At 44.3% G+C, this 13,890-nt stretch overlaps 1 long non-coding RNA gene across 1 annotated transcript; it reads right to left on the reverse strand.

Moving 5' to 3' along the window:
• Positions 1–461: 461 nt before the first annotated feature.
• LOC123368637 lies at positions 462–11,575 on the reverse strand. Its single transcript, XR_006578845.1, has 3 exons — positions 11,475–11,575; positions 1,444–1,578; positions 462–554 (listed from the first exon to the last, which is right to left on the reverse strand). It is a non-coding gene; the product is annotated as an uncharacterized LOC123368637 (long non-coding RNA).
• Between the last annotated feature and the right edge of the window lie 2,315 nt (positions 11,576–13,890).

Here is a 13,890-nt window from a genome sequence, read left to right on the forward strand (position 1 = left end):
TCAGGACATCTGGTCACCCTAACTGTAGTTGTTGAACTAGGTTTGCAAAACCTCCCGCACCATGGCCTTGTCTACCCTAGCAAGCTGCTTTGCTGAAATTCACCACCAGTGCAGCTCCACTAATAGCAGCTGTACGGCAGGCTTTTTTGCCACAGTATTGTCTAGCCCTCCCTTCTCCTTCAGAGTTAATGAGCAGAGAAGGCAGGTATTTACTAAGACACAGCAAAGATAAGCAAATACCCGTTTAAATTGAATGTTGTGGTACTGGAAATGGACACTTCCCAATCCAGTTTCTGTTCTGTTTAGGTTCCTATACCGCACCCATCAGATGTATCAAACACTAGCCACTCATTCACTCTTAGAGACAGATCACCCCTTCCACATCAGTTGGGGAGGGAGACCAAACTCGATGGATCCTGAGGAAGGCAGCATGAAAGTGGGAAGTGTCTCCTTTGTATTATCCTCCTTTACCTCCTGACCTTGTGGAAGCCTCTCAGTGTGTTCAGAGAATGGAGGGGACGGGCTCTCTCCATGTCATTGTCCCTGCTCCACATCTGTAGGGAAATCAGCCAGCATGCTATTACTGACCCAGTTTTCCCCCATCTGTGCTGTGAAGCCCCTCCCCCCTAAAGAAAGATTCAGGGACATCTGCAACTGGGGACCCTGTGCAAGCACAGTTCCTACTGGAGTTATAATGCCACAGGAGCGTCAGAGGTTGGGGGAAGAGCAGTAAAGATGCACATGGCATTGACCTCCAGAAGATTCTCCCAACACAGGGGTTCTCAACCTTTTTCTTTCTGAGGCCCCCCGCAACATGCTATAAAAAATCTGCGGCCCACCTGTGCCACAATAACTGGTTTTCTGTGTATAAAAGCCAGGGCTGGTGGTAGGGCATAGCAAGCATGGCAATTGCCTGGGACCTCATGCCACAGGAGCCCCCATGAAGCTACATTGCTCAGGCTTTGGCTTCAGCTTCAGCCCCGGTGGCAGGGCTCAGGGCCTGGGCTTCAATCCCATGCGGCAAGGCTTTGGGTTTCTGCCCTGGGCCCCAGCGAGTCTTATGCTGGCCCTGGTTGGTGGTCCCCCTGAAACCTGCTCGTGGCCCCCCAGGGGGCCTCAGACCTCAGGTTGAGAACCACTGTCCCAACAGATGCCATGCAATAGCCCCTCTGCTAGTGCTGCAAGGGGTCTGGCCAAAGCCCAGTCCCTGATGGAATGGCCTGAATGGAAACTAAGGTCACTTATTCAGGGGAAGACCTGTTAAACTGAACAGTTGTATCATGTCTGTTTGGGGACACTAGCCAGGAGAGTCAAGCTAAGGTCCAGAGCTGGGGTATTGAAGATCTGCATGACTGAAGAGACTGAGTGCAGTGCTCTTTCAATCAGCAATTAGACAATTGTTCATAACTAATCGGATAATTCTATAGGGTGATTTGAACTAACCGGTACACTGATGCATTGTCTGTACAGTAAAGGAGTAGCCTGTTTCATCTGTGCCTCTGTGACTGGAATGCTCCACTTTGACCATTGTGTTCAGATCTTGCAGGAGACATTGGCCATTCATCCGACCTAGAGTTACTGGAGCACATGGGAAAGGTGTACAGAAATTGCAGAGGTATTAATCAGCAGGTAGCTTTGAACATCAGCAAATACAAAATTGAGCACATTTCTGATGTTATGGGCCTAATTCTCCACTGCCTTGCACCATAGTAATTTATTCACATTGCACAGGTGTTTAAAATGTTACAGCAATCAGAAACAACCTGTGGAACTCACTGCCATAATATACCTTTAGGACTAAGAGCTTAACGTCACAGGGTTAAAAAAGAATGGACACATAAAGTTACATTAGATAGGATAAAAATATATCAGCAGTATAAATCCTCTTGTTTCTGGACATAAGCCAGGCTTTATCTGAGAGGGGTTAAGAAACACTACCCCTGTCAGCTGGTTATTTCATAATTGTCCATTAATGGAATTTTTGCACTTTCTTCTGAAACATCTGGTACTGGCTACTTTAAGACATGAGTCTAGATGGGAATTGCAATATTGGATCAGATGAATGGTCCATTTTCCTATGGCATTATAATTAAAGTCCCAGATACTTTTTGGGGAGAAACTAAATTGTATTTCTAAAGTGATTAACTCTCCATTGTCTCCTTCTATAACTTCTTCATTTTCAAGATTTGACATTTCTAATGTCAGTTCAGAGGAATTAACTCTCCTTTGGACAAACATTATAATATTAACTAAAAATGCTATTGACAAACCCAGGAGAGACTTGCAGTCTTGAGAAGTTTGTTAGAATTGAGTAATATAGAATTTGGGGCAAAAGTTACCAGTGGTCAGGGCAGGTGGCAATGAAACTTTTGCATTTTTATATCACTCTTTATATTGATATGAGGATCTCAAAGGCACTTTACAAATATTACTTAAACAAAGTTGTGAGGTATTATCCCCAACAGGAGACTGAAATGCCAATAGGTTTAACAGCCACTCAGGGTATGTCTACACAGCATTTTGAAGCGAGCTTCCCAGCCCGGGGATGACAGACTCAGACTAGTGGGCTTTGTGCTAGTGGTCTAAAAATGCTGACTAGACAGCACTTTGAAGTTGTGGGCTCAGGCTCTCAAGCCTAAAGAAGGGGGTGGGCTTAAGAACCCACATCACAATTTCAAAATGCTGTCTATCCAGCTATTTTTAGAGAGCTAGCATGAGTCTGTCAACCCAGGCTGGGAGGCTTACACCAAAATATTGTGTAGACATCCTCACAGTGGTAGAACTGGGAATAGAACCCAGAATTGGATTCCAGTCCTCTAAGCATTACCTCACTACTATCTTGACTAGAAAAACAGGTGGTAAATCTGCTTTAGCCCATCTTTCAATGACTGGGCTAAGAACAATGTAGAGAGATTACAAAGTCTGACAAACTTAAGAGCTAACTCTTATTCAGTATGAAGTTCATTCCTTAGCAGTGCTTCAGAGTACCCATAGAGCTTACAGGATGGAATGGACAACCAATGGGGGCCACATTATTTATGCTGTTGCTTGAGCTGGATCTGTCACATGTTGACTTTCTAAGAGAAAACAGGAGAGAGTACCAGCCCCAAAGGTTGATTGCGTTGCTTTTTTGGTTTGGTGTGGAATGCAGAATGGAGTTTTGCCGGTGCTAATGTGCAAAGTTAGGCAATGTCTAGATACTGTCTCACACAATGTCCCTGTCTTGAATTCAGTGGTGGAAAAGACCTGCTGGGTCACCCAGTTCATGATTGTTCTCTATAATATCTTCTAGTGTTTTCCCAGACTAGGTTTAAATGGCTAAGAAATGGAACTTCCACCCTCTCCTTTGGAGAGAGGAAGATAGGCTGACTGAGACCTGGACGGTGTATTCATGGACAGCGTTGGGAAAGTAAGGGAACATCAGATTTCATCTTCTATTCATCTCCATGACCTTTAGTAGTGGTGGCTTAACTGTGGGGACACCCTGGCTTTTTAGACATGAGGATTCTGTTCCTCAGCCCTGAGCTATTTTCATGCACTTTACTCACATTCTGCTTTATTTCCCATGGTTTGGCCAACAAGCATTATGGAGAATTAGTTTGACTCCAGAGTTGATCAATCTAGCTCCTGAAAAGGAATTTCAACTCACACTAGGATAAAACCTGAAATTCTTATTCAGTTTTTACTCAGTCTTTACCCAGACCAAACTCCCCTGGAATATTACCTCAGCAAAGCCTGAGTAATCAACCTCAGAACTAAACCCCACTCTCCTCTTTATACCCTGGAAGAAGGCCCACTGAAATCAACAGACTGATATGCAAAAGTAAACCAAGAAGGACTTCGTTTTAGAGTTGGAGGATTAAGACAATGAAACAGACATAGGTTGTATTGTGAGTCTGTATAAAGACCTAGTGAAGAACATGAGTTTCCCTCATTGTTAATGTTCTTTCAGTTGGACAGAGGAGCCATGTTCCTAATTTTCAAGTGGGTAGATTGTGCACACTTTAGCAATATAGATAATAATTTTATAATGATCTAGTCCCGAGCCTGCCCAATCAGGATCTGGGCCTCTAGCTAGTGACTGTACATATATATTAATAAATTATTCTTGCCCCAGAGGTCTTATAGTACATTTAAGCTAAGACACAATAAATAGAGGGCATTGGGGAGGGAGTATGAAGGTAACAACAGTTGGAACATGTAGTTACACGGATTAGCTATGTGCAAATTAAAGTGTTTGAAGTTATTCAACTTTAAAAAAACCCAGTAAGATATAAACAAAAAGTAACTTATATCAGTAATTGCTATGACCCACCTTCCATTTACCAATTAGCAATTGACTATAGTTATCATGCCAAGGGTTGGTTTTGAGGAGAGACAAGGAGGAGGACAGGGTAGTGGCTTTATGACTAGTTCAGGGAAAGCATTCCGTTCATCAGGAGGGATGTGGACAAATGGACAATCAAGACTGGCCTCACTAGCAGAGGGGGATATGATAAGATACAAGAGCAGATAAACAGGGAGGCAGACAAGGGTTCTGGAACAATTTGTAGAGTGAGGGTGACTGAGAGCCATTGAACCAAACTGTAAACCCTGTGTATGATGGAAACCACTTCAAGCCAAGGGTTGCAGCAGCATCCCTACCTATGGAGGCAGCATTCTGATGGACCATAAAGGTGACTGCAAGAATCTTAAAAAACGGTGGAAAAAGGGAGAGCCAGTGGAGGGATTCAAAGAAGGAGTGAGATGGTCAGAACTACCAGATCATGTAGGTTCATTAATGGTGCTTTTGCAGTATAAATCTGCACCTGTTTGGGCTGGAAAAAATGTTGCCCGTTTATAATAGTCAGTCCAGGCAGTCTTTATTAAATCCAAGTACTGGAGAATCCTCCTTTCCCAATCCATTATGAAATATTGCCACAACCGGTGGAGGAGCCGAACAAATGAAAGAGAAGGGAGAATGGATGTCGTCTATTCATTGGAACAAAACCTAATTGAACCAGACAGGATTGTAGCTATTTTGCCACAGTTTGTTGGAGAGAGTGCTGCCAAGTGACATCACTGAGGGAGGCTATTGTTCAATAAAATGTAAGCCCATACTCCCTGCCTCAGGTATGGGGTGTTGAGCTATAGCTTAGCCTGGACAGTGAGTCACACAAAATTTCAGCTAATAGGTGCTCTTCAAATATATGGTGATACACTATATAGACAGCTCATTTGGTATCCTGACAATAGGAAAAGGGAAACTGTACAATTTATGATCTATCTTCAAACTAACAGTTTCCTTCTGAAGTGTTTGTCTGAGGAACAGGGAATACAAATCAGTGGTTTAATGAGAGATGGAATTAGTCTCTCTTTTTTTTTTTTAAGGTTCCAATTTTGTAATTGCCAGAGCCAGGCTGCTCTCCAAAGTCTCAAAGCACCATTGTAGTTTTCCTTTTCCTTGGACTCTAGTTCTTTTTTTGATGAGAAAATAATCAGCAGAGCCACTTGAGACTGATGAGGTTTCAGAGGCTTATCATGGAGAGGTGCAGCTGTTATACATGAAGAACTTAAATTGCAAGTTATCTTGATAGTCTATGATAAGCACGAAGTGAGCCTACTGTGCTGGAAGCTCTACAGCAGGTCTGCGAGATCCATTTTATTAAGAACTATAGCAGCAAATTGCATGTTGTTTTGTGTTCAGCACAGACATGGAATGGCAAAGCTGCCACAGTATGTGGCACTACATAACACTGTAACCCTGACCACATTAAAGAAATGTGTAGCCTTGTAACTACCAGCCACTAATGTAGACCCAGGGCAAACTGCACTGGTGTAAATCCTGCTGTACATTGGTGCAGCACATTGACATAATGGATGTGGGGTGGTACAACCCCACTGATGTTGTTATAACACTGTTAAATTTGCTACTGTAGACATGACCTTTATTTCTCCAAGTCTGAAAAGTAGTGTCTGAACTCCAGCTCTGACCTCTATGTAGGATATATGTGAAGGCTAACAAAGGGCCATGGTCAGAGTTACATGTGCTTACAGCAGAGCTGATTTTGCTCCAGTTTCTCTTTTCTTATTAGAGTGAGCAGTTTGGTGATTCCAAGATATGTGCCAAATTTGAGACCAAGGCACTCTGGAATGGAAGGAGTAATAGTTAATGCTTTGGCAGTTAAGTATGTAGCACATTTTATCTAACGATGTCAATGATCTTCACTAACATGGGTTAGTTTTCATAAGTATTTTATTGAAAGAAAAACTGAAGCATAGAAAGGTTAAGGCCAACATTTTCAAGAGATTTATCTGAAAAGTTGATTTATTGACAATGGGGAAATTTATTTGCAACCTTTGCTACACAGGGCAACTACTCGCAGAATGTTAGTTCTTAGTTAGTTCTAAGCTTTCTTTGATTCTTGCTAAATTGTATAACTTCAGATTATCCTGTGGCCTTGCAGTATAACATTAAAATTGTGGAAATTTTATTACCATCAAAATCATGTTAACAAAATTCACATGTAAGATAGGGCACAGTTTCAAATAACTGTACATTTTGTATAGTGAGTGGCATGTATCCAGGCAAGTAGAGCTTTCAGACAAGAGTTAGTGGAACATTAGTACTAGTTCTGATCCAGTGGAAATCCTATGGGTGTAATAAGTATATTGAACTTGATATTTAATGGCCAAATATGATTTCAAGTTTTATGAGACGTATAAATGAAAACATGTAATGAACAATGTAAGTGAAAGTATGTATGTTTATCACTGCCCTCTACTGGCTTGAATTAGAAATGGTCAACTTTGGGCCTTACTCCTAAAACTGAGAATTATCTTTAGCTCAAGCGGTAGGGACTAGTGCTTTTGGAGTGCAGGATCATCCAGTTTCTACTCCTGATGTCACTTTGAAGATCCAAGTGATCATGATGTGCTGCGTAGTGACAACCATGAAGTTCTAGGTTACAGGACTTACTGTTAAATGACAAAAATAGCTGAGGGCTTGCTAGAGATACACCTACCCTGCTCCTTTTTATCTGCAGCAGAAGACACAGTGAGAGTAAGTAGTTTAAAATATTTTTACTGTAAAACTGGTCCACAACCATGTTCTTAAGAGGTAAATGATTCTGACGTTCTGGAGGAGAACTACATAGCAGTGGAGACTGGTGATATATTTGGAAGCGGGTAGACGAAACTGACATGTTAAGATTTGCTCAGAGCTAATATGCAACAGTGGATAAAAATCATACTGTATCGGTGTCAGAACTGGTAGGCAAAGTTCTCCCCCTGCCTTCCCTGAGGAGTCTACACTGCTATCCCTGCTAACAGCGTGGGCTGTCAGCATTTACTAAGGACCTTCATGTAAGCTCATTTCCTAGATTTTCATATAAACAGCATCAATTGCTGTGATGATCCCTGAAGTGCCTGCTTTCACTGATTGTTGGCCATCTCCTCTCAGTGGTGTCCACATCCTCTGGGCCATCCCTAGAGATTGTGATGCCCTAAACAGACCCCCTGCAGTGAAGTGCCATGGTTCTCCCTTCTAGCATTCAGTTATCCACCTCAGGAAATTTACAGGGGTTGTATCTTGATTAGTGGAATTGGAGTCAGCCCCCCACCCCACCCCCATGTACCCCAGAGAGACTGTTACTTAAGGGACACCAAGAAAACAACTGGTAGAGTTAGGCTGAAGGCAACTCAGCCAAAAGGACAGAGCAGTGCACAGGGTTTGATAAAGTTCCACTTTTTCAACTTAACTGCATTCAGTTTCACTCTTTGCAAATGAAACATGTTGGAAGCATGTGAGCTCCGAGTTCTCTGCAATGCAGTAGCTGGCAGCATGAGCCATGGAAGTCAGTCTGAAGCCACTCAGAGTCCTGGATTTTGCAGACACAAACCTAGTCCAGCAATGGAGCCCAGTTAATGGAGACATTCCATCTTCACACAAACCTGGCTGCTAATATGAATGAGGTGAGATCTGTTGCAGTCAGAAGAATGTGCAGGGCCATCCCTACCCATACGCAAACTACGCAGCTGCATAGGGCACCAGGAAATTTGGGGCACCAAATTGCTCCAGATTTCTTGGTGCCCTATGCAGCTGCGTGCTGCATCCAGCCCGATCCCCCGGATCGCTGAGCCGGCCCCTCGTGGGCTGCGCACAGCAGAGCGTAGGAAAGCTACCTCCGCCCTTCCCCACCCCTTCCCTTCGGCCCCCTCCCCTGCTCCACCCCACCTCTTCCTGTCCCTACTCCAGCCCTGCCCCCACCCTCCTAACCCTGTCCCCATAGCTATGCGTCCCGGGGGACTGCAGCAGGGCTTGGGGTCGGGCCCGCCCTGCACTCACCGAGCGGCGGGAAGTGGAGCTACCCGGCCCCAGCCTGCTCCGCTGTGCCGGCTCCCAGCCGTGCTGCCAGTGAGTGCTGGGGGGCGGTTCCCCCCTTACCCCCAAGCCTGGGAGTGGGGGAGCAGAGCGGAGCAGGCTGGGCTGGGTTATTCCATTTCCCACCACCCCGTGAGTGTGGGGGCAGGCCCAACCCCTGCTGCCTTCCTGCATTGGCTGTTCCTGGCTCCCAAAGCCCTTGGATACAGCTCCCACCCCAGAGGCCTGGGACACCCCCCACCCTCTGCAGAGGCCTAGGACACAGACCCCCTGGCGGCCTGGGGCTGACCCCCCTGCAGGGGGGCTGTGTAGGGCACCCCAATCTCTAGGGATGGCCCAGAGGATGTGGACACCACTGAGAGGAGATGGCCAACAATCAGTGAAAGCAGGCACTACAGGGATCATCACAGAATGGAGAGACAGAGAACCATCCAGAGGTCAACCTCACAGAGACTCCACAGAGAGATCATTTGCTAGACTTTAAAACAGATGACAGAGAAACATGATAGATCACTTCTGGTGTGGTTGACTGTTGGAGACCAAGTTACCTCCAAGATTGTATAACCAGCCAAGTCTGTGGTAAAGATGAAACTCCAAATCAGCTATGTGCTAGCAGCCTCTCGCTGAAGGGAAACGGGGTGGGGGCCTAGGCATCTATTATTTGCTTCTAATGTTTATATTAAAATCTTTGTAAAACAGGGAAGATGTATCATGATCATTGGAAGTGAACTTAGAGGGACCACATTCCCTGGAGGAATGTTATTGAAGAGACACCAGAGAAAAAGAGAACTGGTGGAATTAGGCTGGAAGCAACTCAGCCACATGGAGAGAGTAGCCCACAGGGTTTAATAAAGTTCCACTTGTTCAATTTAACCTGCATTCAGCTTCACTATTCACAGATAAAATGGTGGTGGTGGGGAAATGCAATGTAAAGGTGGAGCAGTACAGAAGCACGGGAAGAATTGACTCAAATAAGCAGGTTAAACCTATTCTCCTCAATAGGGCTTGCAGAATTCTAGGTAAATTAGGTTGTATGAATGGAAGCAGCTGCTAGGCAGCTATAGTGAATATGACTGGGTGTTACAGAGATTACCACTCTAGGTCTCATTGTCCTTGGCAGTGTTACAGATCATCACTTCACAGTGTGAATAATATCTCTAGAGTGTTTGGAAAAAGTAGGCAAATGAACTGGCAGCACTAGCAAATGCAGTCCAACAGCCAAGCTTTTCACAGAGAGCCCACTCGGGGAGGGGAGGAGGGCATAGTGAAGCCCTACAGATAATTATGTTACTTACTGTTGCCATATAACTGCACTTATTTCAATGGAGTTGCACCAGGGTGAGTTTGGACAACTCTTCTTCCCCGAGGGTTTTGATTTAGCAAGCCACTTTGGATTTTACTCTCAACATTAGTAATTACAGATCTGTTTCTTCATAGTCACCAGGCAGAATTGTTTGCCTCGGTATAATTTTAAAACTTATGCCTAGAACTTTTGAACGATATGAAGCTTAAACCACAGCCCCAAGTGGCTCTGGAAATGTTGATGTCGCTTAGAATGTTCATCATTTTCTCTCAACTGCTCATGCAGTGCACACCTGTCATTTGCTGGCTCCATGTCAAGATATCAAATCTGCATTCAGAGGCAATGTGCAGCAGTGTCTTTTGGATGTTCTTGGGATGAAGTATAGGGCCCCATCCTTTGCTGAGCACCCCTCTCTCAATAAAAGAGAATGGGAGTGAAGGTGTTCAGCACTTTTCAGGAGGCACATAGCACCTTGTAGGACTGGATCCTGTAATGCAGGCAATGCACACAAAACTTCATCTGAAGAATCCCACAACTCAGAAGATAGATAGGTCTTGTTCTAGCTAAAAATAGGCCAAGGATGAAGATGTTATGATTCAATATCACTTGGCATTAGCTCTCGGATCTACTGTGTGTTACTTTCTCTAGTAACAAAATATATTCAAGTTAATTGCAAGTGAAAGAGAGAGAGAGAGATGCGGTAATTTTTTCACAAGTTAAGTACTGTTTCTGTGTCTCATTACAAATTCCATTTAAAAGTCTCGGAGAACCCTTGTGTACCACAATCAGGAAGAACAGAACCTACAATCATCTCAGTTTCAATCAGACATTTTAATCTTGAAGAAGCATACTGTGGTACAGGAAGGTATGAAAACTCATTTTGCTGCTGCACCTCAGATAATTAACTTGTAAGGGTTACATCAGCTGCATATGGGGGAGAAAAGTAGAAGTGCCACGGAATTAAGAAAATGCATGCTAAGTGGCAAATTTCCATGAATATCCATAAATATCCATCATTCTACATACCCAAGGCCTTCTGTCTGAATGGGGTTTCTGACATGCTGAACCAAAATGATGGCCATGAGAATGAATGAAGCCACTTCCATTTATTTTTCATCAGCAATAAGTAGGTTTGAATTGTCACAGTGGCACTAGCATATGATGAAAGTCTGAGTCAGTCAGGAAAGAAGTATGCTGAGAAAAGTAAAAAGGCTCAGCAGAAAAGATAAACAATGTGCAGAGATGGTGTAGGGGAAAGGCCCAGAGGGGAAATAATGATGATCTATCATTCCTCAAAGGTATGAAGCATGCTCTTGAAAATCCATCCCCTCTCACTGACTAAGAGTTAATGCCCAAGCAAAACTCCTAAACTCCAAAGTCCACTCTGTCACTCCAGTGGGACTGCACAAATGTGTCTGAGGAAAGGATCTGGCCCAATATTACATTAAGTATTGGTAAGAACAATTTTTTAAATTGTCAAACTGGCAAAACCTTTGGCCAATCATATTCTTGGGATTTTTAAAGACATGTATAGGTGTATTTGTTTCCCATATCCATGCTGTGGGGAAATACAGTGACACCTCTGTGAAGCAGACTGTTAGGGCAAGCAGTGGTCTCTTGAGGGAGGTGATGATTTACTAATGGCGCCTTTAACATCTTTTGCTGTACCAGTGAGTATGATGGAGAATGGCCTCTGTGTAGAAGGGTGTTGATTATGCAGCAGTGCCTCTGCGCTTGCCAGTATCCCCTGAAATAACAGCAATGTATGGGGATCACAAGGAAGCATATTTTATCCCTAAAGCACAATACCTTCTGGAGCAAGTTGCTTGGAATGTGTGGCGTCACCACCCCAATGCAGTGAAACAGACATCCTGGTCACATTCCCATAGCTGTGTTGGCTCTGCAGGGCTAACAGGAGTAAAAGATAGTAACTGTATTTTTGTCACTAAAGTCATCAGCTATGACACTGAATACACTTAGCAGGCAGGTCTGTTGAGTAAGAAAGTGCCCTTTTTATAGAGCTGAACTGCACTTGAACAGACAAAATCGTCTGTTGGCTTGTTTCCCAATGAAAGATCTCAATTAGAATACTCATCCCACACAAACACACGTGTTCAGGGAATAAACTTTACTTCACTATTACTTGCTTATGCTAGCAATGTAAGCTTGCAAAAAAAACCCCAAACCATCAAGAGGTTGAAAAACAGAACCCTCTGCTTATTCTTTGCAAACAGTGTAGATAATTTATTTCAAATAGACAGGAAAATAAAAATTCTCTGTGTGTCACATCAGTGGCATATTAGTCAGGAATGGAAAAGCAATCACAAAAATAACTTCCTAAGAATAAGACAGAAATGAAAATGTCAGAATAATCTTAAATTAAAAATTCACCCTCCATACTTGCAGTAATGGCAGCATCAGCTTTTCCCTGATTGGTGTGCATGAGAGCTATGTGCATAGATTTGATACGTTTCATTAGAAGGTACAAATATCTGATTTAGCTATTTGCTGTCATTCCCTCAACATCTCATTTAAACCATGAGAGCATTTTGACAAGCCGCGTTAACAAGCTAATAGGCTCGGTTTGACACACACTAGCAACCACCAAAGGCTGGTTTCTCAGCCTAAAGAGGAGCTGAGACACTAACAAGCAAATTAAATTAGACCACATTTAATTGATACACTCTCATTTCAGAAGTGAACCTTGATGGTCTCTTCTTACTGAGAGAGCTAAACTAGGGCTAGGGCTGCAAAGTACAGTAGCATCAAACTATTATAAGGATACAATATGAATTGAATCATAGATAGTGAACTCAGGTAAAAGTCATGCAGCCTCTGTCTCCCTCTGCACCCTGGCCATGTGTTTTGGAGAGTGAATCATTGCTGCACTGGACCAGACCAACAGGCTTGAAAGATCTAGCATCACCTATGTGTGTGAGCATGGCTCTGCCACCTATCTAGGATTATGGGTAGTAGTGCTCAGTGCCACTGGCTTTCACCTCAAAACAGGGATGGATTAACCATTTGTGGGTGCCTATGGGACACTACAGCAGGAATACCAGACCCTCTCCCTGCCCCCTCCCTTCCCCTTCCCCTGAGGCCCCGCTGCTCACTCCTATCCCTCTTCCTCCTTTCCCATCGCTCGATCCTGCCCACCTCCGGGATTTAAGCAAAGTGAATTATATCACTGTATGATTTGGCTTGACACGTCTATATATTTCCTTTCAGACAAACAAGAAAACTTAATCACGTGGACCAATGATCCACTTCCAAGAAATGCAGGCATAAACATGCATGAAACTTTTCCCCATAAATCAGCCTAGTTTGGTCCTTCCTAACCCCACACAATTTTTGACCACTCAGTGCATGGCACTTTCTAAAGCTGGATCTTAATTACATTTGTTACAAAATAACGTCTTAATCTGATAAAGAAGAGTAGTGGTTAAGTTCTTTGGCATTCAAAAATCAAAGACTTCTGGACATGGCAACAAACTCTACATAACAGTAAAATAATAAAACAAAGCTATATATTTATACCAGAGCATGATTAGAATCAAAATCCTTGAGATTTCAATATCTGTACAGAGAATAAAATGCACAATTTCCAGTAACAACAGGAGAAAAGTCATGTCTAATGCTCTTCTCACTGCCCTGAAGAGGGTGGTTGTTTTGTTTTGGGGTTTGTTTGTTTTTTGCCTTCACTATTGCTTAATTTCGGGGGCGGGGGGCAGGGCTGGGCTGGGCTGGAAGGGGGCTGTGAGTCAGAAGTGAGCACAGCTGGGTGGGAGCCCAGGGCTAGGCCAGCAGGGGGCTGCTCATGTCAATCCCCGGAGTGAGGTAGGGGCTGGGGGCAAGCACAGCAGGGGGTGTGTGTGGAGGGGTGTCAGTCCCCAGAGCAAGGCAGGGCTGGGGGCAAACACAGTGGGGCGGTGAAGGTCCATAGCTGGAGCGAGGCAGGGGCCGGAGGCAAGCGCAGCAGGGCAGGGGGGGTGTCAGTCTCCGGCCGGAGTGAGGCAGGGGCCGTTGGCAAGCACAGTGGGGTTGTGGAGTGGGGTCGGTCCCTGGCCAGAGCAAGGCAGGGACTGGGTGCAAGAGCACTGTGGGGTGCTGGGGACAGATTCCCTCTGGGGTGGCGCAGAGCCAGTACCTACCTCTTTCTTCAGGAGCTGGGTCCTTGGGAGCCAGTTCTCTCTCTCTCCAGCTGAGCTGCAGCTGCTCTTCCTGC

The sequence above is a fragment of the Mauremys mutica genome, chromosome 4 (genome assembly GCF_020497125.1).
Source record: "Mauremys mutica isolate MM-2020 ecotype Southern chromosome 4, ASM2049712v1, whole genome shotgun sequence".
Lineage (NCBI taxonomy): Eukaryota > Metazoa > Chordata > Testudines > Geoemydidae > Mauremys > Mauremys mutica.